Source organism: Protopterus annectens, chromosome 6.part0 (genome assembly GCF_019279795.1).
Source record: "Protopterus annectens isolate FY-2018-M chromosome 6.part0, PAN1.0, whole genome shotgun sequence".
In the NCBI taxonomy this organism is placed as follows: domain Eukaryota; kingdom Metazoa; phylum Chordata; order Ceratodontiformes; family Protopteridae; genus Protopterus; species Protopterus annectens.
The window spans coordinates 978,693,771-978,720,893 of record NC_056737.1 but is presented as its reverse complement, the minus strand read 5'-3'; the positions used below and the strand labels follow the sequence as shown (position 1 = coordinate 978,720,893).

Sequence of the window (27,123 nt, the reverse complement as noted above, 5' to 3'; positions counted from 1 at the left end):
AACCAGTGTATTATATGCACATGCCAAATCCATTAGTTAGTTAACTAATCTCTTGTAGTGTGTGTCTATAATACACACCAGTGTATGCAGTGACTGGCCAGTAATATTCAAAAAGGAGCACGCTGACTGATCAGCCTAACCAGCGTGCCCGTTGTAAATCCGAAAACATACCAAGGGAAAAAGGTCAGGTTGCCCAGACGTTTTTCCATTAGTATACTCCATAAAATTTTTACTTTTTTTTTTTTTTTAAATAAATGTACAAAACTGAAGACCTCAAACGAATGAGGGAGATGGCACAAAGAAAAATAAAATGATAATCTGGTACGTTCTGCAAAACTAAAGAAAAGTACCTGATTTTCCTTTTCTCTATCCTGTCTCAAGAACATTAAAAGTCTGCAACAAAAAGTAATTCAACCAGCACTAAAGGTCTGAGCTTGCAAAAAAAAAAAAAAAAAAAAAACAGCCAAAGCGAAAAACAACCAAACCAGACCCACCACAGCAAAGTGAATTAACACTTTAATAAGTAAATAAAAACAAGGAAGATTTGCTCTTTCAGGCCGAGGCCCTTCATCAAATCTAAAACCATAAAAGCGTTTCTAAAATTAAAAATCTAAAATTAAAAATCAGCTGTAGCCAATCAAAATCAAAAGAAGGGCCTATGCCCCTTCAACACAGGTTTGAGTGGTAAGACGTCATTTAGTCCAAGGAAGGTATCCGCCCTCAATTCTGCAATCCATTTTGTTACATTCGACTCTGTTAGATTACATAGAACCCCACCCCTTAAACTTGGAAATTGCGTTTGTAGCACCATAAAAACAAACTCATGTCCAGAATTGACATTAATATGTAGTAAAAGTGCATTGTGTTTAACCCCACATCTTATTTCCTTTTTCCTCTCAGAAGACTGGCACCTATTCTTGTGGGAACCGTAAAACTTGCAACTCTATTAACAACAGCAGCCAATTTACACATCCAGTGACTGCTAGACTATTCAAACCTCATTTATATGCCAGTTGCCGTAGTACGAATTTAATATATCGCCACTTGTAAATGTTGTCAGTTATTTACCTCGTTTCCTAATGTGCTTGTACGTAGTAAAGCTGACTGAACTTAACCTAAGCTGGTTAATTCTATTCCATCCTAACAAAACAAGTGAGACGAATGACACCTTACATGGGCCCAAATTGTCAGTCTGAACTGAGCTGACTAAAAAGACAGGTTTAAGTGCCAAGTCTTCAAAGCTTTCATGCCAACAGAGAGAGGAAGGCTGAACCCAGAAAGAACAATGCTAGGAACAAAAAAAATATGTATTCACGCCCCTGCATAAATGCACCAAAATACTAGGAGGTGGAGAGAGCAGCTAATGCAGTAGTGATCACTCAAACATCTACTGTTATGGTAAGTTTACTGTACTGTGTCCATCATACTGATAAAATGGTGCAGTAGCCTTAGCTATATGGGTATATAACCCTAGCTTACTACATTAGAGAGAGGGGAAGAGAAGAGTCCAGGAACCTAGAAGAGCCTAATCTAGACCTAGAAAATGAATCAAGTTTATAGTGCTTTGTAAAAGTATGTACATTGGACCAAGACGCAGCTTCTATAACACTTCTAGAACACAAGCCCTTCAAAAAGCCATAGACGAAGCCAAGGGCATGGTAGAGTGGGCCTTGACCTTGACTGAATACTTTTGTTGTGTTGAGTATAACAAAAGGTAATAGCCTTGGACAACCAGTTGGAAATAGTCTCCTTTGATACAGGCTGTCCCTTCTTACCTTCACAAAAAATGAACAAACTGATCCAAAGAGCTGAAAGATTTAATTCGGTCAAGAAAGTGCCCTCAGTTGTCTGTGGACATCCAACGTATGGGGTATCTCTTCTTACTTATTTTTGGTTCAAGAAAGAAAAAGGAAAAATGGATAGTTTGGCTTACAGTAAACTCGGACACCACTGTACACATAAAAGGATCACTTCTCAAAGAAACGTTCCCTGTGCAAAATGGGACACTGTCAACTCGCCATAACACCTTGCAACTAAGATACCCATTTTACAGAGGTCAGAGCAATCACTTTTCCATGTTAAGAAATTCAAGTCAGCCAGGTAAACAGGTTCAAATGGAGAAAGTGCTAACTTCTCTAACACAAAATTAAGGTACCAAGGAGGGTCCACTGATTTTCTTGGAAGCCTCTTAAGCAAACTCCCTTTCAAAAATATTTTGATATGAGAATGCATTGAAAGAGGAGGACTCATTGGCAGACATGTTGAAATGGCTGATTAATGAACTATGAGGGAGGAGTAATAAAAGCCATGGTATAGTAATTCACACAAATAATATAAAACCAGAGAACAACTTAGACCTGAATGGGTGCTGGTTATATTGTTGGCACCAACTAGAAAACCCTTTCTATTTGCTTATACAAGGCTTTCTAGTAGCAGGCTTTTTTACTTCCATTAGTAACTGCTGCACATCCTCAGTAAACAGATGCCTAAAAGGAATTAAGATTCCATCATCCAGGCAATCAGCTGAAGTTGACTGGTGTGAGGGTGTAGCAAGCACCCCTGTTCCTGTCTGTAAGAAAGACTGTGGTAAGTACCTCTGGCCAATTCCAAAAGAAGAGAGAAAGTACAGTTGTGTACACTTACCATAAATGTAGATGTTCAAGTGTATTCACTGTAGCAGTCATCACACTTGGGTTATCCTGCCAGGGATAGCCCTCAGTCAGCCCAAATACCAGAAGCTTAGTATTTCTGTGTCGGTTGCTGTCACTCCAGGATTGACGTCAGGTCATCAGTAGTAAAAAATCAGGCAGCTGACGCCATTACATCAGTTTTTCTTGCCCCAAATTTCAGGAGCCTCCAAAGAGGGAGCCAGGTTATGGTGGAAGAACACCACAAGTAGAAAGTAAATACCAAAAATCCCTGTAAGGAGTGAGGAAGAGAGAGACAAAGGGGATGGAGGGTGGGAAACCAGGACTGCAGCAGTGAATACACTCAAACATCTACATTTATAGTAAGTGAGCACAACTGTACTATGTTCTTCAGGTTTCACTGTTGCAGTTAATCACACTTGGGTTGATTCCCAAACCTGAAGAAAAAGGTGGAAGCAGTCAAGAAGAGTTGGGGCTGGCTAGAATGCCCTGCAGGACTGCGGTTGCAAAGCCTGCCCTGGATTTGGAAAAGATAGGCAGGTAGTAATGCTTGGTGAAGGTATGTACAGAACTCCATGTTGCAGCCTCGAGGATGTCCCTGGTAGGGACCCCTCTGAGAAAAGCTGCAGAGGTGGTGGTTGCCCTGGTGGAATGTGTCCTGACCCCCTTAGGGGGCAGTTTCCCATGGTATTTGTAGCAGAAATGGATAAAGTGTGCTATCCATCTGAAGATTGTTTGTTTGGATATGGCATTGGCCTCTGCCTCTGCTGCAAAGCTGACTAGCAATTGGTCAGTTTTCCTAAAAGATTTAGTCCTATCCAGGTAGAACCTGAGCTCTCTGTGCACATCTAGAGAATGCAGAATGCTTTCCACCTTCTTTTGAGGGTTAGGGAAAAATGTCGGCAAATGAATATATTGGTGGAGAGCCACAATGGACACCACTTTAGGCATGAAAGTTGGGTAGTCCTGAGGAAGACCCTGTTAACATGAAAAATGATTTGTCCTGGGTTATAATGTGCCAACTTTGAGAAAAAAGTGCTAGTTTTCCCCCTAAGGGTGCTGCCAGAATATAAGTGCTTGGTGCAGGCAGGGGGAAGTCATTGGGACATGTCTCCTGTATTGTTGCGATTTGTCCTCTCCACCTTTAGAGGTAGAGGTATTCCACTGTTTAGACCTGTAGGATCCTTGCGGCTGTGATCTGCCTCTAGGGCGTCGGGATCTGCCCCTTTGGGGTATGTCTGAGACTGGAAAGGACCAATTCTTAGTAGGCCAGTGCCTGCTAAAGCTAGGTGGCTGTACCTGTAAGAAATCCTTGACCGTTTGCATAGATTTGGCTTTATCTTCCATTTTCTTTGACACCTCTTCTGCCTTAACACCAAACAAGGTATAATGTTATAAAGGAGCATCTAATAATTTTGCTTTAACACGGTCAGGCAGATTTTGTTCTTTTAACCAAGCATGCCTCCTCATGACAGAACCCGTAACAGCAGCCCTGCAGGAGGCCTCCAGAGAATCATAACCACATTGCAAAGTATGCTTTCCAACTTGTTCAGCTGCATGCATTAAATCCTGTAATTCTTTGTTTTCTGCACATTCAGAATTTGCCATCATTTTCTGTTTAAGTTGTGTCATTAAATATTACTGATATTTGAGCATACGAAACTGGCAATTTAAGGCCCTTATAACCAAAGTAGCAGATGTGTAAATCTTTTTTCCCCACCTATCTAGAGCCCTAGAATCCCTATCAGAGGGGGTAGGGTTTTTTTGCAGTAGAAGCCTTGACCCCTTTTGGACCCTGAGAAATAGTTTCTGGGTCTGCAGTAGGGTTTTTTGAACAAGAATTTGTGAGAGTCAGAGACCCTGTAGTATCTATCCGGCTTAACAGGAGCTGGAGGTAAGGAGTCAGGGGACAGACTAGACTCCGAAAACACATCATCAACAATGTCCAACACAGGTGGAATAGCTAGAGGCCTGTCTTGTGGAAGTAAAAGGAAGTCTCTGAGCCTTTTCTTAGATTCTGAAAAATCCTGGCTCTCCCAGTGGAAGTGCTCCCGCATGGAATGCAAGGTTTCCCCAAAAGAGTAGTCCTCAGGAGGAGAAGCTGAAGGAATTGATCCCTCAGCATCAGAATCCTCATACAGAGGAAGAGGATATTCCTGCTCAGAAGAGGAATCAGAAGAAATGGAAACCTGATCTGAAGATTCGTAGTCCATCTCTTGTCTAGACCTCTTATCGGGAGGGGGATTTGAACCCCTAATCAAAGTAATTAAGTCTTCGGCCATTTTGAGCATCAGTTTTTTGGGCATGGAGGCCTGTCCCTGAGACTGTTGGACTTGCTTCTTTGTCCTTAAAGGTGTTGTATTATTTGTCTTTGCAGTCAGTTTAATATACAATTGTTTAGGTCTGAATACACCCTCAGAAGCCGATGCCTGCTCAGCGGCTCCGGACCCATCTGAGGGATTGATCTAGAGGCTCCAATACTTTGAGTTTCCTGTGGCCTGGCCGACTCCACGTGGGAGTCGGTAGTGGCCTGCAACTCCAAAGTAGCGGGCATCAGGGGCTGCGAAAATGCCTCACTGAGGAGGACTGCCAAACTGGCGACTTGCTTAGAAGAAGCAAATTGGTTTTGGACCTTGGTTGCCTGTCTTTATCTTTATCCTTGCATTTTTTGTGAACTCCGGTAGTCGGATGGCTATCCGACGACATTGTATAATTAAATCTTCGCCCAAAATAGCTTAATGCAAAATCGTACCGAAGCTTAATAGTGCGTTGGTTAAATCTAGCACAAAACCGACAACTAGCAATGTTGTGGTCAGGGCCTAGGCAAGGTATACAGTAAGAATGAAAGTCCTTATGCGGTATTTGCTTCCCACAAGAAATACAACTATTAACTTTTTCTGACATCGGTCTGGAGCAAGAAAAAGGTTTCCCCAATGGGGTACTTAGCTTTTAATGAAGACTTTGGATCTGAAATTCGAACATGAAAATCTCAGGAGTCGGCCAACCGGCACTTGCGAACTGCTTCTGCTTCGGGCACTGCGCGGCAAGACAGACTGAAGAAAATGGCGCCGGCTGCATCTTTTATACCCCTGACAACCTGACGTCAGGGAAGAGGCGACAGCAGCCAACGCAGGACCCTAGACTTTGGAATTCAGGCCGACTTAGGGCAATCTGCCAGCAGGATAATCCAAATGTAATGACTGCAACAGTGAAACACGAAGAACATCTGTTTGGTGAGAGGGTGAGAAAAGAGAGGTGGCTCTGTGCTATAATGAGCAGAGATAGCAGAGGCATGAATTTTAATAGAAGAGAATGACAGGCCCCTGTGAATAGGTCTGCTAGTTAATCCAGGATGAGACGTAGGGTGGGCTGTGCTGCTTCAACTCCTTTAGCCTGGATCCAGGTGCAATACCTTTTCCACTTGTCAACATAGGATTTTCTAGTGCTGGAGCATCTGGCCTCACGTACAATGTCCAGGACTTGCTTGCTTAGGCTGGCAACTGGAAGAGAGGTCAGGGAATACGCCAGAGTGCCAGGTTCAGGGTTTGCAATTGTGGATGCATGAATTCTCCATTCTGCTGGGTCAGGAGAGTTGGGATCCGAGGTAGGTGCCATGGAGGCAGGGGTGACAGACTTCGCAGAAGTGGGTACCATTGCTGGTGTGGCCAGTCAAGACTGCTCTTGGTTCTTCCTCCCTTATTTTGAGTAGTACCCCTGTAAGTAGAGGTAGAGGGGGAAATGCACAGATCGAGAGGTATACCCATTGGAAGGATAGGGCATCCACTTTCCAGGCCTTGCTGTGAGGTTCCCTGGTGCAGAATTTGCTGAGCTGGTGATTGTTCTGAGAGGCAAAGAGGTCCACCTTCGGGGTGTACCACTTCTGGGTTACAAGGTTGAAGGTGCTGTGGTCTAGCTGCCACTCGTGTGGCTCTAGGAGGTTTCTGCTTAAGTTGTCTGCCACATTGGGAGCCTGGCAGGAATTGTGCTAGCAGGTGAATTTGCATGGCTGAAGCCAGGTGCCAAAGGGTCATGGCTAGCCTGAAGAGGGGATAAGAGCGAGTTTCTCCCTGCTTATTAATGTACCACATCACCGTGGTGTTGTCTGTTTTGATCGGTAGAGGCCCTGGGGAGAGTAGGGGTCTGAAAGCTGTCAGAGCATGCTGAACAGCAAGCATCTCTTTTTGACTGATGTGCAGATGGATTTGATTTGGGCTCCAATGGCCCTGAATGCACCTGCCGTCCAGGTGTGCACTCCAGCCATAATCTGATGCGTCTGTGGCTAGGGTCTGGGTGGTGTGGGGTTGTGAAAAAGGGAAGGTCCTTGTTGTGGTTGCATGCTGCTGCCCACCAAAGAAAATCTTTCCTTAGACAAGTTATCATAGGTATGATAGTTTTCCAGGTCCTGAAAGCATCCACACCAAAGGCTTTTTAGGTACCAATGAAGTTTCCTCATATGCAGTCTGCCACATGGAATGAGTAGAATGCAGGATGCTATGAACCCTAGAGCTTGCAGGATTTTCCTTGTGGATAACTGGGTTCTGGTGGCTAGTTGAGGGAAGTAGCTTGTCAGACAGGCTTGTTTTTATGGAGTAAGGAATGCCATCTGGGATGCTGTGTCCATGCTTGCTCCCAGGAATACATTTTTTTGAGTGGGGACTAGTTTGGATTTGTTTTCGATTATAGCATACCCCAGGGAGGTCAGTAGTTCCTTTTCAAAAGGTCAGGTGCTGAAACAGCTTTTCCTGACTGTCTGCCTGAATCAGGCAATCATCTAAGTAGGGGTAAATTTGAATATTCCTTTGCCTGCAAAAAGCAATGGCTGGAGCAAGGCATTTTGTGAAAACTCTGGGAGCAGTGGATAATCCAAAGGGAAGGGAATTGCCTTTGTTCAATGGTGTGTCCAATAGTTTTGATTTGACATGGTCTGGCAAGGTCTGTTCCTTAAAGCCAAGCATGCCTTCTAAGTACAGAACCTGTGACTGCTGCCCTGTAGGATGCTTCTAGGGCGTCAAAGCCACATAAGCAAGGTGTGTTTAGTAACTTGGCTTGCAGAATGCATAAGCTCCTGTAATTCTTTATTTTCTGCACAAGCTGGAAAGGTAGATTTTTTTGTTGAAGGAGTTCCACTGTATGTTGCTGGTATTTCAGCATGTGGAACTGACAATTTAGTGCTCTAATGGCAAGAGTTGCAGAGGTGTATACTTTTTTACCCCATCTGTCTAAAGCTCGGGAATCCTTGTCAGAGGGGGTGGGATTCCTAGCTGTGGTTGCTTTTACTCCATCAAGTCCTTGGGAGATGACCTCTGGGTCAGCAGTAGGATTTGTGAAAAGATATCTGTGCGAGTCAGGGACACTAATACCTGTCAGGTTTCCTGGGAGCAGGTGGGAGAGTGTCAGGAGTTAAACTGGATTCCATAAAGACATCATCCAGGACAGGAGGAATGGCTAAAGGTCTATGTTGTGGTAAATCTAAGAATTCCCTGAGTCTCTCTTTGGACTGAGGATAGTCCTGACATTCCCATTGGAAATACTCCCTTAAAGTATGTAGGGTTTCACCAAATGAAAAATTCTCTGGAGGATAGGCAGCAGGAATGGATTCCTCTGCATCTGAAGCCTCATAAGCAGACAAGGGTTGCATGTCTTCATATTCAGAAACCTTAAGAGTCATCGGACTCCTGGTCAGATACAACTGTCAGGGACAAATCTTTTTTTCTTTTGGAAGGGGTAGGTTGGCTTTCCCTAATAAGCATAATGTCTTCCACCATTTTAAGCATTTAAGATTGAGGCATGGAAGCAGGTGCTTGAGCTTGGGTAATTTTTTTAGGTGTAGTTTGTACCCTGGGCCTTAGAAACTCTGTAGTTTTAGAAAGAAATGAAGACACAAAAGTTGTAGGTTTGTGTCAGGTATCGGTAGTGCAAAGAACTTCCTTGGAAGCCGGTGACTGCTCAGCAGCTCTGGACCCATCCAGGGTACAGACATCCGCAAAATCCTTAGTCAAAGAAGAGTCCCGAGGCATACCAGACTCCGAATGGGTCTCGGTAGCAGCCTACGAATCCACAGAAGTGGGCATCAGGGGCAGAGAAAGTGCCTCACTCAAGATCGGCGAACTGGCAATTAGCTTAACGGAAGCGTCGTCAGCAGTTTTGGACCTGTGTGGTATGTCTTTATCCTTATGTTTTTTTCAGAAGATCGGTAGTCAGATGGCTTACCAAAGCCATTTCAGAATATAGAAAGCAAAAATATTTAGCTACAATAAGGGCCCAACTACATATAGTTCTGGCGTTGAACAAAGCAAAAACCCGACAGCAAGGACTTAAACAGGTGACGCAGTAAGAATGGAAATCTTGGTGTGGTATTTGCTTTCCACAGGTGAGACAATTGTTAACTTTTTCTGACATCTGTTAGTGCAAGAAAAAAGGATCCCCAAACGGGGTACTTTGCTTTAGAAAACTTCAACTTCAACTTGGAAACGAAAATTCAGGTAGCAACCGACCGGCACTCGTGTGAACTGCTTCTGCTTCAGGCTCCTTGACAAGAAAGACTGATGTAATGGCGTCGGCCGGCTGCCTGATTTTATACCACTGATGACCTGATGTCAGTCCTGGAACGACAGCAACTGACACAGAAATACTAAGCCTCTGGTATTCGGGCCGACTGAGGGCTACCCCTGCCAGGATAACCCATGTATGATGACTGCAACAGTGAAACACTAAGAACATCCACTGTTGCCTGGGCCAGAAGGGAGTCACCACAATGATCTTGCTGGATTTCTGCTCAACTTTCAGAAGTACCCTGTATATCGTTGATATGGTGGAAAAGAAAAGGCATCTGTCTTTCAAGCCTTCTTGCTTGCAGTCCTGGAGTAGATTATTCCCAGCTGTCTGTTCAGAAAGGAGGCAAATAGGTCTACTTGAGGACCTCCGTAGAGCTGGATCAAATTTTGGAAGACCCCTCTGATCTAGTTTCCATTCACGAGGGTCTGCCCTTGTCCACTTCAGTTTGTCTGCCACAGTGTTTTGCTCTGATGAAATGTAGGATGCCTGTAGCATGAGATTATGCTGTGAGTCTATAGGTCAAGCTAAAATGGCTAGTCTGCAAGGGGGTAAGACCTAGTTCTCCCATGTTTGTTGATGTACCACATGACTGTTGCATTGTCTGTAACAACTTGAAGAGGTCCCGAGGACCAAAGATGATGCAGAGAATTGAGTGCCCTGATCAGGGCAAGCACCCCTTTTATATTTATGTGCTTGCATCTGTCCTTGGTGTCCCAAACACCTCAAACTTTCATCCCACCTGAAGCTCCTCCCCAATCAAAGTCCAAGGTGTCTGTGGTGACTGACTGCTTTGGAACACGGAGGGTGAATGGAAGAACTGGATTTAAGGATATTTGCTGTCACCAGCAAGCATTTTTCCCTTATGACAAACCTCAGCACTAGGATTTGAAAAGTCAAAGGATACTGGTACTAGGACCAAAGACACTTCAGATTCCAGTCTTGCCAGAGGTATCATGACAATATGATGCCATGACACAAAGCCTGAATAGAAAACGTTTTGAAATGGATCTATATACAGATCTACTTTTCCCCCATGAAGAAAAGACCCTTGAACTGAGATGTCTTAGCTGATAACCCCGGAAAACAATCCTATCTGTTGAGGAGTCAAACAAGAATTTTGAATGTTCTCTTGGAATCCAAGCTTATGTAAGAGATTTCTCATTCAAGTTACTGATTCATGACACTTCGAAAAAGACTGAAAGATTCAAAGACACTTTATTGTCATTTAGGAAACACAAGTGCTACCTAAATGTAATTTCAAGTGTCAGCTCTTTTACAGGAGAAAACAAACACAAAAAGACAGACATGATAGGTATTACAAAATAAACAATAACTACAGTACGAAAGTAAATATCTAGGTAGCTGACGCACATGCTTATACACTATTTATATATACTGGAAAACACTGACTACTAGATGATGAACACATGAAAAGAGAAGTACACTATACACAGAGGTGAGATTGGGTGATACTGTACATAAGGAAGTGATTGGAATTGCACTTGAATGAGAATAAATTAATTTTAGTATACGATAAATAGAATTACTATATGGAAAAAAAGAGAGCATAAGAATCTAATATACTTTTGACACATCCATATTTACATCTGCATTAATGAGTTATTGCAGTTGGATAAAGACTGTTGATGAATCTGGAAGCCCTGCAGTGGATACTCCATAACCTTCTACCAGAACCAAGTTTAGTGAACCAACCGTACGCTGAACAAGAAGTGTCCATCAGTATTTTGCGGGACCTCTTTAAACATCTCATTTCAAACAACTCCTGTACGATAGGAAGACTAATGCCCAAAATCCTTTGTGTGATTTTATTATTCTTCGCTGCTTTTCCCTTTCGGCCATTGTGCTGTTACCGAAGCACATGGTGCAGCTACTGATAACGCTCTTGATGGCTGCTCTGTATAAGGTATTTAGAGCATTCATAGAGAGTTTTGCTTTTCTCAGCCTTCTTAGGAAGTGTAGTCACTGGTGGGCTTTAATTAGCCGGCCTGTTTATGAACGCCAAGAAAGATCCTCTGACATATGTACCTCCAGGAACTTTGTAGTTTGGACTCTCTCCACGTCTTCACCATTAATCTTAAGGGGCAGGTGCATGGCAGAGCTCTTTCTGAAGTCAATAATAATTTCCTTTGTTTTATTGACATTGAGGTTCAAATTGTTTTTATTGCACCAATCAATCAGGGAGTTGACCTCATTCCTATACCCACTCTCTTCATCATCAATTACGAGTCCCAACACTGTGATGTCAACTGCGAATATGGTGTTGTTACTAGCTTTCGCAGCGCAGTCATGGGTAAAGATTGTGAACAGTACAGGACTCAGCACACAACCCTGGGGGGCTCCAGAGTTGATTGCAACACTCCCTGATGTGTTGTTACCAGCACAGGTCCTTTGTGGTGACTCTGCAGAGAAAAGCAAGCCATCTATATATGGAAAAATCCTACGGAAGAAAAGCTCTTTGAACTTAATCCGACACCCCAGGAACACAACCCTGTGAGAAGGAGTTAAAAAAGACTTTTGAATTTTTTGTTGCAACCCCAGTTTGTGAAGAGATCTCTCACCCAAGACAGAGACTCCTGATGCTTTGAAAAAGACTCTGCAAAGATTAGCATGTAAATATGGAAAATGTGGATACCCTGTAGCCTGCAGTGAGCTATAACACTTTGTAAACACTCTTGGAAAAGTGGATAGCCCAAATAGTAAGATACAAAACTGATAATATGATCCAGTGACATGCAATCTAAGAAACGCCTGAAAAGTCTGGATGAATAGAGATGAGATAACTAACTTTTACATCTAGTGTTACGAAGAAACTTCACTGAGGAAGAAAAGGAAAAAGGTTGTGAAGCGACAACATTTATGAACCTGGGCACTACCACAATCAGGTTTAGGGATGAACCTGGGCACTACCACAAACAGGTTTAGGAACGAACCTGGGCACTACCACACACAGGTTTAGGGATGAAGCTGGGCACTACCACAAACAGGTTTAGGGATGAACCTGGGCACTACCACAAACAGGTTTAGGAATGAACCTGGGCACTACCACAAACAGGTTTAGGGATGAACCTGGGTACTACCACAAACAGGTTTAAGGATGAACCTGGGCACTATCACAAACAGGTTTAGGGATGAACCTGGGAACTACCACAAACAGGTTTAGGGATGAACCTGGGCACTACCACAAACAGGTTTAGGAATGAACCTGGGCACTAACACAAACAGGTCTAGGGATGAACCTGGGCACTACCACAAACAGGTTTAGGGATGAACCTGGGCACTACCACAAACAGGTTTAGGGATGAACCTGGGCACTACCATAAACAGGTTTAGGGATGAACCTGGGCACTACCACAAACAGGTTTAGGGATAAACCTGGGCACTACCACAAGCAGGTTTAGGGATGAACCTGGGTACTACCACAAACAGGTTTAGGGATGAACCGGGGTACTACCACAAACAAGTTTAGGGATGAACCTGGGTACCACCACAAACAGGTTTAGGAATGAACCTGGGCACTACCACAAATAGGTTTAGGAATGAACCTGGGCACTACCACAAACAGGTTTAGGGATGAACCTGGGCACTAACACAAACAGGTTTAGGGATGAACCTGGGCACTAACACAAACAGGTTTAGGAATGAACCTGGGCACTAACACAAACAGGTTTAGGAATGAACCTGGGCACTACCACAAACAGGTTTAGGAATGAACCTGGGCACTACCACAAACAGGTTTAGGAAGGAACCTGGGCACTACCACAAACAGGTTTAGGGATGAACCTGGGCACTACCACAAGCAGGTTTAGGGATGAACCTGGGCACTACCACAAGCAGGTTTAGGGATGAACCTGGGCACTACCACAAACAGGTATAGGAATGAACCTGGGCATTACCACAAACAGGTTTAGGCATGAACCTGGGCACTCTCACAAACAGGTTTAGGCATGAACCTGGGCACTACCACAAACAGGTTTAGGGATGAACCTGGGCACTACCACAAACAGGTTTAGGGATGAACCTGGGCACTACCACAAACAGGTTTAGGGATGAACCTGGGCACTACCACAAACAGGTTTAGGGATGAACCTGGGCACTACCACAAGCAGGTTTAGGAATGAACCTGGGCACTACCACAAGCAGGTTTAGGAATGAACCTGGGCACTACCACAAACAGGTTTAGGGATGAACCTGGGAAGTACCACAAACAGGTTTAGGGATGAAAGTGGGAACTACCACAAACAGGTTTAGGAATGAACCTGGGCACTACCACAAACAGGTTTAGGGATGAACCTGGGCACTACCACAAGCAGGTTTAGGGATAAACCTGGGTACTACCACAAACATGTTTAGGGATGAACCTGGGTACTAGGGATGAACTTGGGCACTACCACAAATAGGTTTAGGAATGAACCTGGGCACTACCACAAACAGGTTTAGGAATGAACCTGGGCACTACCACAAACAGGTTTAGGGATGAACCTGGGCACTACCACAAACAGGTTTAGGAATGAACCTGGACACTACCACAAACAGGTTTAGGAATGACCCTGGGCAATACCACAAACAGGTTTAGGAAGGAACCTGGGCACTACCACAAACAGGTTTAGGGATGAACCTGGGCACTACCACAAGCAGGTTTAGGGATGAACCTGGGCACTACCACAAGCAGGTTTAGGGATGAACCTGGGCACTACCACAAACAGGTATAGGAATGAACCTGGGCATTACCACAAACAGGTTTAGGAATGAACCTGGGCACTCTCACAAACAGGTTTAGGCATGAACCTGGGCACTATCACAAACAGGTTTAGGGATGAACCTGGGCACTACCACAAACAGGTTTAGGGATGAACCTGGGCACTACCACAAACAGGTTTAGGGATGAACCTGGGCACTACCACAAACAGGTTTAGGGATGAACCTGGGCACTACCACAAACAGGTTTAGGAATGAACCTGGGCACTACCACAAACAGGTTTAGGAATGAACCTGGGCACTACCACAAACAGGTTTAGGGATGAACCTGGGAACTACCACAAACAGGTTTAGGAATGAACCTGGGCACTACCACAAACAGGTTTAGGGATGAACCTGGGCACTACCACAAGCAGGTTTAGGGATAAACCTGGGTACTACCACAAACATGTTTAGGGATGAACCTGGGTACTAGGGATGAACTTGGGCACTACCACAAATAGGTTTAGGAATGAACCTGGGCACTACCACAAACAGGTTTAGGAATGAACCTGGGCACTACCACAAAAAGGTTTAGGGATGAACCTGGGCACTACCACAAACAGGTTTAGGAATGAACCTGGACACTACCACAAACAGGTTTAGGAATGACCCTGGGGGTTTAGGAATGACCCTGGGCAATACCACAAACAGGTTTAGGAAGGAACCTGGGCACTACCACAAACAGGTTTAGGGATCAACCTGGGCACTACCACAAGCAGGTTTAGGGATGAACCTGGGCACTACCACAAGCAGGTTTAGGGATGAACCTGGGCACTACCACAAGCAGGTTTAGGGATGAACCTGGGCACTACCACAAACAGGTATAGGAATGAACCTGGGCATTACCACAAACAGGTTTAGGCATGAACCTGGGCACTCTCACAAACAGGTTTAGGCATGAACCTGGGCCCTACCACAAACAGGTTTAGGGATGAACCTGGGCACTACCACAAACAGGTTTAGGGATGAACCTGGGCACTACCACAAACAGGTTTAGGGATGAACCTGGGCACTACCACAAACAGGTTTAGGGATGAACCTGGGCACTACCACAAACAGGTTTAGGGATGAACCTGGGCACTACCACAAACAGGTTTAGGGATGAACCTGGGCACTACCACAAACAGGTTTAGGAATGAACCTGGGCACTACCACAAACAGGTTTAGGAATGAACCTGGGCACTACCACAAGCAGGTTTAGGGATAAACCTGGGTACTACCACAAACATGTTTAGGGATGAACCTGGGTACTAGGGATGAACTTGGGCACTACCACAAATAGGTTTAGGAATGAACCTGGGCACTACCACAAACAGGTTTAGGAATGAACCTGGGCACTACCACAAACAGGTTTAGGGATGAACCTGGGCACTACCACAAACAGGTTTAGGAATGAACCTGGACACTACCACAAACAGGTTTAGGAATGACCCTGGGCAATACCACAAACAGGTTTAGGAATGAACCTGGGCACTACCACAAACAGGTTTAGGGATGAACCTGGGTACTACCACAACAGGATTAGGAAAGAAATATCAAAACCAGTCTCCAAACATTTCAACAGTCTGGCAATATGAAGTGACAGCATTTATGAACCTGGGCACTACCACAAACAGGTTTAGAATTAACCTGGGCACTACCGCAAGCAGGTTTAGGGATGAACCTGGGTACTACCACAAACAGGTTTAGGGATGAACCTGGGCACTACCACAAGCAGGTTTAGGAATGAACTTGGGCACTACCACAAGCAGGATTAGGAATGAATCTGGGCACTACCACAAACAGGTTTAGGAATGAACCTGGGCACTACCAAAAACAGGTTTAGGAATGAACCTGGGCACTACCACAAACAGGTTTAGGGATGAACCTGGGCACTACCACAAGCAGGTTTAGGAATGAACCTGGGCACTACCACAAGCAGGTTTAGGAATGAACCTGGGCACTACCACAAACAGGTTTAGGAATGAACCTGGGCATTACCACAAACAGGTTTAGGGATGAACCTGGGCACTACCACAAGCAGGTTTAGGGATGAACCTGGGCACTACCACAAGCAGGTATAGGGATGAACCTGGGTACAACCATAAGCAGGTTTAGGGATTAACTTGGGCACTATCACAAGCAGGTTTAGGAAAGAACCTGGGCACTACCACAAGCAGGTTTAGGAATGAACCTGGGCACTACCACAAACAGGTTTAGGGATGAGCCTGGGCACTACCACAAGCAGGTTTAGGGATGAACCTGGGTACTACCACAAACATATTTAGGGATGAACCTGGGTACTGGGGATGAACCTGGGCACTACCACAAACAGGTTTAGGAATGAACCTGGGCACTACCACAAACAGGTTTATGGATGAACCTGGGCACCACCACAAACAGGTTTAGGGATGAACCTGGGCACTACCACAAACAGGTTTAGGAATGAACCTGGGCACTACCACAAACAGGTTTAGGAATGAACCTGGGCACTACCACAAACAGGTTTAGGGATGAACCTGGGCACTACCACAAACAGGTTTAGGAATTAACCTGGGCACTACCACAAACAGGTTTAGGGATGAACCTGGGCACTACCACAATCAGGTTTAGGGATGAACCTGGGCACTAACACAAACAGGTTTAGGAATGAACCTGGGCACTACCACAAGCAGGTTTAGGAATGAACCTGGGCACTACCACAAACATGTTTAGGGATGAACCTGGGCACTACCACAAACAGGTTTAGGGATAAAACGGGCACTACCACAAACAGGTTAAGGGATGAACCTGGGCACTACCACAAACAGGTTTAGGGATGAACCTGGGCACTACCACAAACAGGTTTAGGGATGAACCTGTGCACTACCACAAACAGGTTTAGGGATGAACCTGGGCACTACCACAAACAGGTTTAGGGATGAACCTGGGCACTACCACAAACAGGTTTAGGGATGAACCTGGGCACTACCAGAAACAGGTTTAGGGATGAACCTGGGCACTACCACAAACAGGTTTAGGGATGAACCTGGGCACTAACACAAACAGGTTTAGGGATGAACTTGGGTACTACCACAAACAGGTTTAGGGATGAACCTGGGCGCTACCACAAACAGGTTTAGGAAAGAACCTGGGTACTACCACAAGCAGGTTTAGGGATGAATCTGGGCACTACCACAAACAGGTTTAGGGATGAATCTGGGCACTACCACAAACAGGTTTAGGAATGAACCTGGGCACTACCACAAACAGGTTTAGGAATGAACCTGGGAACTACCACAAGCAGGTTTAGGAATGAACATGGGCACTACCACAAACAAGTTTAGGAATGAACCTGGGCACTACCACAAACAGGTTTAGGAATGAACCTGGGCACTACCACAAGCAGGTTTAGGGATGAACCTGGGCACTACCAAAAGCAGGTTTAGGAATGAACCTGGGCACTACCACAAACAGATCTAGGAATGAACCTGGGCACTACCACAAAGAGATCTAGGAATGAACCTGGGCACTACCACAAACAGGTTTAGGGATGAACCTGGGCAGTACCACAAGCAGGTTTAGGGATGAACCGGGCACTACCACAAGCAGGTTTAGGGATGAACCTGGGCACTACCACAAGCAGGTTTAGGGATGAACCTGGGCACTACCACAAACAGGTTTAGCGATGAACCTGGGCACTACCACAAACAGGTTTAGGGATGAACCTGGGCACTACCACAAACAGGTTTAGGAATGAACCTGGGCACTACCACAAGCAGGTTTAGGAATGAACCTGGGCACTACCACAAGCAGGTTTAGGAATGAACCTGGGCACTACCACAAACAGGTTTAGGAATGAACCTGGGCACTACCACAAACAGGTTTAGGAATGAACCTGGGCACTACCACAAACAGGTTTAGGGATGAACCTGGGCACTACCACAAGCAGGTTTAGGGATGAACCTGGGCACTACCACAAGCAGGTTTAGGGATGAACCTGGGCACTACCACAAACAGGTTTAGGGATGAACCTGGGCACTACCACAAACAGGTTTAGGGATGAACCTGGGCACTACCACAAACAGGTTTAGGGATGAACCTGGGCACTACCACAAACAGGTTTAGGGATGAACCTGGGCACTACCACAAACAGGTTTAGGGATGAACCTGGGCACTACCACAAACAGGTTTAGGGATGAACCTGGGCACTACCACAAACAGGTTTAACGATGAATCTGGGCACTACCACAAACAGGTTTAGGAATGAACCTGGGCACTACCACAAGCAGGTTTAGGAATGAACCTGGGAACTACCACAAGCAGGTTTAGGAATGAACCTGGGCACTACCACAAACAAGTTTAGGAATGAACCTGGGCACTACCACAAACAGGTTTAGGAATGAACCTGGGCACTACCACAAGCAGGTTTAGGGATGAACCTGGGCACTACCAAAAGCAGGTTTAGGAATGAACCTGGGCACTACCACAAACAGATCTAGGAATGAACCTGGGCACTACCACAAAGAGATCTAGGAATGAACCTGGGCATTACCACAAACAGGTTTAGGGATGAACCTGGGCAGTACCACAAGCAGGTTTAGGGATGAACCGGGCACTACCACAAGCAGGTTTAGGGATGAACCTGGGCACTACCACAAGCAGGTTTAGGGATGAACCTGGGCACTACCACAAACAGGTTTAGGGATGAACCTGGGCACTACCACAAACAGGTTTAGGGATGAACCTGGGCACTACCACAAACAGGTTTAGGGATGAACCTGGGCACTACCACAAACAGGTTTAGGGATGAACCTGGGCACTACCACAAACAGGTTTAGGGATGAACCTGGGCACTACCACAAACAGGTTTAGGAATGAACCTGGGCACTACCACAAGCAGGTTTAGGAATGAACCTGGGCACTGCCATAAGCAGGTTTAGGAATGAACCTGGGCACTACCACAAACAGGTTTAGGAATGAACCTGGGCACTACCACAAACAGGTTTAGGAATGAACCTGGGCACTACCACAAACAGGTTTAGGGATGAACCTGGGCACTACCACAAGCAGGTTTAGGGATGAACCTGGGCACTACCACAAACAGATCTAGGAATGAACCTGGGCACTACCACAAACAGATCTAGGAATGAACCTGGGCACTACCACAAACAGGTTTAGGGATGAACCTGGGCACTACCACAAGCAGGTTTAGGGATGAACCTGGGCACTACCACAAGCAGGTTTAGGGATGAACCTGGGCACTACCACAAACAGGTTTAGGGATGAACCTGGGCACTACCACAAACAGGTTTAGTGATGAACCTGGGCACTACCAGAAACAGGTTTAGGGATGAACCTTGGCACTTCTACAAACAGGTTTAGGGATGAACCTGGGCACCATCACAAACAGGTTTAGGGATGAACCTGGGCACTACCACAAACAAGTTTAGGGTTGAACCTGGGCACTACCACAAACAGGTTTAGCAATGAACATGGGCACTACCACAAGAAGGTCTAGGGATGAACCTGGGTACTACCACAAGCAGGTTTAGGAATGAACCTGGGCACTACCACAAACAGGTTTAGGAATGAACCTGGGCACTACCACAAGCAGGTTTAGGAATGAACCTGGGCACTACCACAAACAGGTTTAGGAATGAACCTGAGCACTACCACAAACAGGTTTAGGGATGAACCTGGGCACTACCACAAACAGGTTTAGGGATGAACCTGGGCACTACCACAAACAGGTTTAGGGATGAACCTGGGCACTACCACAAGCAGGTTTAGGGATGAACCGGGGCACTACCACAAGCAGGTTTAGGGATGAACCTGGGCACTACCACAAACAGGTTTAGGATGAACCTGGGTACTACCACAACAGGATTAGGAAAGAAATATCAAAACCAGTCTCCAAACATTTCCACAGTCTGGCAATATGAAGTGACAGCATTTATGAACCTGGGCACTACCACAAACAGGTTTAGGAATGAACCTGGGCACTACCACAAGCAGGTTTAGGGATGAACCTGGGTACTACCACAAACAGGTTTAGGAATGAACCTGGGCACTACCACAAGCAGGTTTAGGAATGAACCTGGGCACTACCACAAGCAGGTTTAGGAATGAACCTGGGCACTACCACAAACAGGTTTAGGAATGAACCTGGGCACTACCATAAACAGGTTTAGGGATGAACCTGGGCACTACCACAAGCAGGTTTAGGGATGAACCTGGGCACTACCACAAGCAGGTTTAGGGATGAACCTGGGTACTACCACAAGCAGGTTTAGGGATTAACTTGGGCACTACCACAAGCAGGTTTAGGAAAGAACCTGGGCACTACCACAAGCAAGTTTAGGGATGAACCTGGGCACTACCATCAGCAGGTTTAGGAATGAACCTGGGCACTACCACAAACAGGTTTAGGGATGAACCTGGGCCCTACCACAAGCAGGTTTAGGGATGAACCTGGGTACTACCACAAACATCTTTAGGGATGAACCTGGGTACTAGGGATGAACCTGGGCACTACCACAAAGAGGTTTAGGAATGAACCTGGGCACTACCACAAACAGGTTTAGGAATGAACCTGGGCACTACCACAAACAGGTTTAGAGATGAACCTAGGCACTTCCACAAACAGGTTTAGGGATGAGCCTGGGCACTACCACAAACAGGTTTAGGAATGAACCTGGGCACTACCACAAACAGGTTTAGGAATGAACCTGGGCACTACTACAAACAGGTTTAGGGATGAACCTGGGCACTACCACAAACAGGTTTAGGAATTAACCTGGGCACTACCACAAACAGGTTTAGGGATGAACCTGGGCACTACCACAAGCAGGTTTAGGGATGAACCTGCGCACTACCACAAGCAGGTTTAGGGATGAACCTGCGCACTACCACAAGCAGGTTTAGGAATGAACCTGGGCACTACCACAAACAGATTTAGGGATGAACCTGGGCACTACGACAAACAGGTTTAGGGATGAACCTGGGCACTACCACAAACAGGTTTAGGGATGAACCTGGGCACTACCACAAGCAGGTTTAGGGATGAACCGGGGCACTACCACAAGCAGGTTTAGGGATGAACCTGGGCACTACCACAAACAGGTTTAGGGATGAACCTGGGTACTACCACAACAGGATTAGGAAAGAAATATCAAAACCAGTCTCCAAACATTTCCACAGTCTGGCAATATGAAGTGACAGGATTTATGAACCTGGGCACTACCACAAACAGGTTTGGAATTAACCTGGGCACTACCGCAAGCAGGTTTTGGGATGAACATGGGTACTACCACAAACAGGTTTAGGGATGAACTTGGGCACTACCACAAGCAGGTTTAGGAATGAACCTGGGCACTACCACAAGTAGGTTTAGGAATGAACCTGGGCACTACCACAAACAGGTTTAGGAATGAACCTGGGCACTACCACAAGCAGGTTTAGGGATGAACCTGGGCACTACCACAAGCAGGTTTAGGGATGAACCTGGGTACAACCACTAGCAGGTTTAGGGATTAACTTGGACACTACCACAAGCAGGTTTAGGAAAGAACCTGGGCACTACCACAAGCAGGTTTAGGGATGAACCTGGGCACTACCACAAGCAGGTTTAGGAATGAACCTGGGCACTACCACAAGCAGGTTTAGGGATGAACCTGGGCACTACCACAAGCAGGTTTAGGGATGAACCTGGGTACTACCACAAACATGTTTAGGGATGAACCTGGGCACTACCACAAACAGGTTTAGGAATGAAACTGGGCACTACCACAAACAGGTTTAGGGATGAACCTGGGCACTACCACAAACAGGTTTAGGAATGAACCTGGGCACTACCACAAGCAGGTTTAGGAATGAACCTGGGCACTACCACAAACAGGTTTAGGGATGAACCTGGGCACTACCACAAGCAGGTTTAGGAATGAACCTGGGCACTACCACAAGCAGGTTTAGGAATGAACTTGGGCACTACCACAAGCAGGTTTAGGAATGAATCTGGGCACTACCACAAACAGGTTTAGGAATGAACCTGGGCACTACCAAAAACAGGTTTAGGAATGAACCTGGGCACTACCACAAACAGGTTTAGGGATGAACCTGGGCACTACCACAAGCAGGTTTAGGAATGAAGCTGGGCACTACCACAAGCAGGTTTAGGAATGAACCTGGGCACTACCACAAACAGGTTTAGGAATGAACCTGGGCATTACCACAAACAGGTTTAGGGATGAACCTGGGCACTACCACAAGCAGGTTTAGGGATGAACCTGGGCACTACCACAAGCAGGTATAGGGATGAACCTGGGTACAACCATAAGCAGGTTTAGGGATTAACTTGGGCACTACCACAAGCAGGTTTAGGAAAGAACCTGGGCACTACCACAAGCAGGTTTAGGAATGAACCTGGGCACTACCACAAACAGGTTTAGGGATGAGCCTGGGCACTACCACAAGCAGGTTTAGGGATGAACCTGGGTACTACCACAAACATATTTAGGGATGAACCTGGGTACTGGGGATGAACCTGGGCACTACCACAAACAGGTTTAGGAATGAACCTGGGCACTACCACAAACAGGTTTATGGATGAACCTGGGCACCACCACAAACAGGTTTAGGGATGAACCTGGGCACTACCACAAACAGGTTTAGGAATGAACCTGGGCACTACCACAAACAGGTTTAGGAATGAACCTGGGCAATACCACAAACAGGTTTAGGGATGAACCTGGGCACTACCACAAACAGGATTAGGAATTAACCTGGGCACTACCACAAACAGGTTTAGGGATGAACCTGGGCACTACCACAAGCAGGTTTAGGGATGAACCTGGGCACTACCACAAACAGGTTTAGGAATGAACCTGGGCACTACCACAAACAGGTTTAGGAATGAACCTGGGCACTACCACAAACAGGTTTAGGGATGAACCTGGGCACTACCACAAACAGGTTTAGGGATGAACCTGGGCACTACCACAAACAGGTTTAGGGATGAACCTGGGCACTACCACAAACAGGTTTAGGATGAACCTGGGCACTACCACAAACAGGTTTAGGGATGAACCTGGGCACTACCACAAACAGGTTTAGGGATGAACCTGGGCACTACCACAAACAGGTTTAGGGATGAACCTGGGCACTACCACAAACAAGTTTAGGGATGAACCTGGGCACCATCACAAACAGGTTTAGGGATGAACCTGGGCACTACCACAAACAAGTTTAGGGATGAACCTGGGCACTACCACAAACAGGTTTAGGGATGAACCTGGGCACTACCACAAACAGGTTTAGGGATGAACCTGGGCACTACCACAAACAGGTTTAGGGATGAACCTGGGCACTACCACAAACAGGTTTAGGGATGAACCTGGACGCTAACACAAACAGGTTTAGGGATGAACCTGGGTACTACCACAAACAGGTTTAGGGATGAACCTGGGCGCTACCACAAACAGGTTTAGGAATGAACCTGGGCACTACCACAAACAGGTTTAGGAATGAACCTGGGCACTACCACAAACAGGTTTAGGAATGAACCTGGGCACTACCACAAACAGGTTTAGGAATGAACCTGGGCACTACCACAAACAGGTTTAGGAATGAACCTGGGCACTACCACAAACAGGTTTAGGGATGAACCTGGGCACTACCACAAACAGGTTTAGGGATGAACCTGGGCACTACCACAAACAGGTTTAGGGATGAACCTGGGCACTACCACAAACAGGTTTAGGAATGAACCTGGGCACTACCACAAACAGGTTTAGGAATGAACCTGGGCACTACCACAAACAGGTTTAGGAATGAACCTGGGCACTACCACAAACAGGTTTAGGGATGAACCTGGGCACTACCACAAACAGGTTTAGGGATGAACCTGGGACCACTTCCACAAACAGGTTTAGGGATGAACCTGGGCACTACCACAAACAGGTTTAGGGATGAACCTGGGCACTACCATAAACAGGTTTAGGAATGAACCTGGGCTCTACCACAAACAGGTTTAGGAATGAACCTGGGCACTACCACAAACAGGTTTAGGAATGAACCTGGGCACTACCACAAACAGGTTTGGGAATTACCTGGGCACTACCACAAACAGGTTTAGGAATTAACCTGGGCACTACCACAAACAGGTTTAGGAATTAACCTGGGCACTACCACAAACAGGTTTAGGATGAACCTGGGCACTACCACAAACAGGTTTAGGGATGAACCTGGGCACTACCACAAACAGGTTTAGGGATGAACCTGGGCACTACCACAAACAGGTTTAGGGATGAACCTGGGCACTACCACAAACAGGTTTAGGGATGAACCTGGGCACTACCACAAACAGGTTTAGGGATGAACCTGGGCACTACCACAAACAGGTTTAGGGATGTACCTGGGCACTACCACAAACAGGTTTAGGGATGAACCTGGGCACTACCACAAACAGGTTTAGGGATGAACCTGGGCACTACCACAAACAGGTTTAGGAATGAACCTGGGCACTACCACAAACAGGTTTAGGGATGAACCTGGGCACTACCACAAACAGGTTTAGGGATGAACCTGGGCACTACCACAAACAGGTTTAGGATGAACCTGGGCACTACCACAAACAGGTTTAGGGATGAACCTGGGCACTACCACAAACAGGTTTAGGGATGAACCTGGGCACTACCACAAACAGGTTTAGGGATGAACCTGGGCACTACCACAAACAGGTTTAGGGATGAACCTGGGCACTACCACAAACAGGTTTAGGGATGAACCTGGGCACTACCACAAACAGGTTTAGGGATGAACCTGGGCACTACCACAAACAGGTTTAGGGATGAACCTGGGCACTACCACAAACAGGTTTAGGGATGAACCTGGGCACTACCACAAACAGGTTTAGGGATGAACCTGGGCACTACCACAAACAGGTTTAGGAATGAACCTGGGCACTACCACAAACAGGTTTAGGAATGAACCTGGGCACTACCACAAACAGGTTTAGGAATGAACCTGGGCACTACCACAAACAGGTTTAGGGATGAACCTGGGCACTACCACAAACAGGTTTAGGGATGAACCTGGGCACTACCACAAACAGGTTTAGGAATGAACCTGGGCACTACCACAAACAGGTTTAGGGATGAACCTGGGCACTACCACAAACAGGTTTAGGGATGAACCTGGGCACTACCACAAACAGGTTTAGGAATGAACCTGGGCACTACCACAAACAGGTTTAGGGATGAACCTGGGCACTACCACAAACAGGTTTAGGAATTAACCTGGGCACTACCACAAACAGGTTTAGGGATGAACCTGGGCACTACCACAAGCAGGTTTAGGGATGAACCTGGGCACTACCACAAACAGGTTTAGCGATGAACCTGGGCACTACCACAAACAGGTTTAGGGATGAACCTGGGCACTACCACAAACAGGTTTAGGGATGAACCTGGGCACTACCACAAACAGGTTTAGGGATGAACCTGGGCACTACCACAAACAGGTTTAGGGATGAACCTGGGCACTACCACAAACAGGTTTAGGGATGAACCTGGGCACTACCACAAACAGGTTTAGGGATGAACCTGGGCACTACCACAAACAGGTTTAGGGATGAACCTGGGCACTACCACAAACAGGTTTAGGAATGAACCTGGGCACTACCACAAGCAGGTTTAGGAATGAACCTGGGCACTACCACAAACAGGTTTAGGGATGAACCTGGGCACTACCACAAACAGGTTTAGGGATGAACCTGGGCACTACCACAAACAGGTTTAGGGATGAACCTGGGCACTACCACAAACAGGTTTAGGGATGAACCTGGGCACTACCACAAACAGGTTTAGGGATGAACCTGGGCACTACCACAAACAGGTTTAGGGATGAACCTGGGCACTACCACAAACAGGTTTAGGGATGAACCTGGGCACTACCACAAACAGGTTTAGGGATGAACCTGGGCACTACCACAAACAGGTTTAGGGATGAACCTGGGCACTACCACAAACAGGTTTAGGGAGGAACCTGGGCACTTCCACAAACAGGTTTAGGGATGAACCTGGGCACTTCCACAAACAGGTTTAGGGATGAACCTGGGCACTACCACAAACAGGTTTAGGGATAAACCTGGGCACTACCACAAACAGGTTTAGGAATGAACCTGGGCATTACCACAAACAGGTTTAGGAATGAACCTGGGCACTACCACAAACAGGTTTAGGGATGAACCTGGGCACTACCACAAACAGGTTTAGGAATGAACCTGGGCACTACCACAAACAGGTTTAGGGATGAACCTGGGCACTACCACAAACAGGTTTAGGAATGAACCTGGGCACTACCACAAACAGGTTTAGGGATGAACCTGGGCACTACCACAAACAGGTTTAGGAATGAACCTGGGCACTACCACAAACAAGTTTAGGGATGAACCTGGGCACCATCACAAACAGGTTTAGGGATGAACCTGGGCACTACCACAAACAAGTTTAGGGATGAACCTGGGCACTACCACAAACAGGTTTAGGGATGTACCTGGGCACTACCACAAACAGGTTTAGGGATGAACCTGGGCCCTACCACAAGCAGGTTTAGGGATGAACCTGGGTACTACCACAAACATCTTTAGGGATGAACCTGGGCACTACCACAAACAGGTTTAGGAATGAACCTGGGCACTACCACAAACAGGTTTAGGAATGAACCTGGGCACTACCACAAACAGGTTTAGGAATGAACCTGGGCACTACCACAAACAGGTTTAGGAATGAACCTGGGCACTACCACAAACAGGTTTAGGAATGAACCTGGGCACTACCACAAACAGGTTTAGGGATGAACCTTGGCAGTACCACAAACAGGTTTAGGGATGAACCGGGCACTACCACAAGCAGGTTTAGGGATGAAACTGGGCACTACCACAAGCAGGTTTAGGGATGAACCTGGGCACTACCACAAGCAGGTTTAGGGATGAACCTGGGCACTACCACAAACAGGTTTAGCGATGAACCTGGGCACTACCACAAACAGGTTTAGGGATGAACCTGGGCACTACCACAAACAGGTTTAGGGATGAACCTGGGCACTACCACAAACAGGTTTAGGAATGAACCTGGGCACTACCACAAACAGGTTTAGGGATGAACCTGGGCACGACCACAAACATGTTTAGGGATGAACCTGG

General features: G+C 46.3%; 1 protein-coding gene across 1 annotated transcript in view; it reads right to left on the bottom strand.

Moving 5' to 3' along the window:
- DICER1 (dicer 1, ribonuclease III) overlaps positions 1–27,123 on the bottom strand; it is a gene marked incomplete in the record, with an annotated part of 1,877,097 nt that overhangs the window by 843,930 nt on the left and 1,006,044 nt on the right.